The following is a 924-nucleotide window of genomic DNA, read 5'->3' on the forward strand; positions in this document are numbered from 1 at the left end:
GCATAAAGGGTTTTATTTCTGGTTGTGGCGTATTTCTATTTCGGGATTCTAAACCTTGATGTTCTAATCCAGAATCATGACCCTGCACAAACTCTAATGACTCAATTGGGCCAGCAGCATTTTCTCTTGACGCTTCCATCCTATATGAAATATACACATGTGAATAAATTCCTAGTATATACACCTTACTTACAATATTACATTTCATCTACTATCCCAAGGAAATCTAATCCCTGCTCTGATACCACCAAATGTAGCACCCCCTTTGCTACAAGGGCTATACCTACCCTAAACGTCATACTTATTGTAATCCCTGTGTTTATATATATAAATGCACATAATAATTTAATCCATGTGTAGACGTAACCCCAACGTCATAATAGGTATTATCAACCCACAACATTATATATATATACATATCACACACCACAAGGTGATTCATCACAAGTAATCTGTACGCTTATATTCTCTCTGTACAAACAAAATGTGCTTTGTACTCTAACTGACAAAGAGGAGAAAACTGCATACTGGCCCGACCTGCCTGGGTATAGCGCGTGGACCTATTTTTCAACAGTCAGACACCTCAAAGTCTATTCCTGAAAGAAAATGTCAGCAGGGAATGGAATCTGCCACTCAGTAAGCAAATAACCAGTCCTATCTATATATGCATGTCAACCATAGGCCAAACAAGATAAATAAGCAACACGAATGGAATACAATCAATTTAATTCCAACGTAATCAACTTTATTACACCACATGACTATCTCATAATAAGACAACTAACCAAACTCCATTTATTCCTAGTTTGCTTACCAGAAGGTGATATTGTGTTTTTCCCACCAACTCAATCTCACCGTTATATAAATTTAAGTGAACCCCCTTGACAGCCGGCTCATGAATCTCATTTCGCACATAGCATTTTC

The 924-nt window shown here is 37.4% G+C and overlaps 1 long non-coding RNA gene across 1 annotated transcript in view; it reads right to left on the reverse strand.

Annotated features, from left to right (window-relative positions):
• Nucleotides 1–372: 372 nt before the first annotated feature.
• Nucleotides 373–924, reverse strand: part of LOC105180322 — a 1,578-nt gene continuing 1,026 nt past the window's right edge. Inside the window, exon 3 of the long non-coding RNA XR_849529.1 lies at nucleotides 373–596. This is a non-coding gene — a long non-coding RNA (uncharacterized LOC105180322). The remainder of the gene's footprint in view (nucleotides 597–924) is intronic.

This window comes from Sesamum indicum, unplaced genomic scaffold, assembly GCF_000512975.1.
Source record: "Sesamum indicum cultivar Zhongzhi No. 13 unplaced genomic scaffold, S_indicum_v1.0 scaffold00693, whole genome shotgun sequence".
Lineage (NCBI taxonomy): Eukaryota > Viridiplantae > Streptophyta > Magnoliopsida > Lamiales > Pedaliaceae > Sesamum > Sesamum indicum.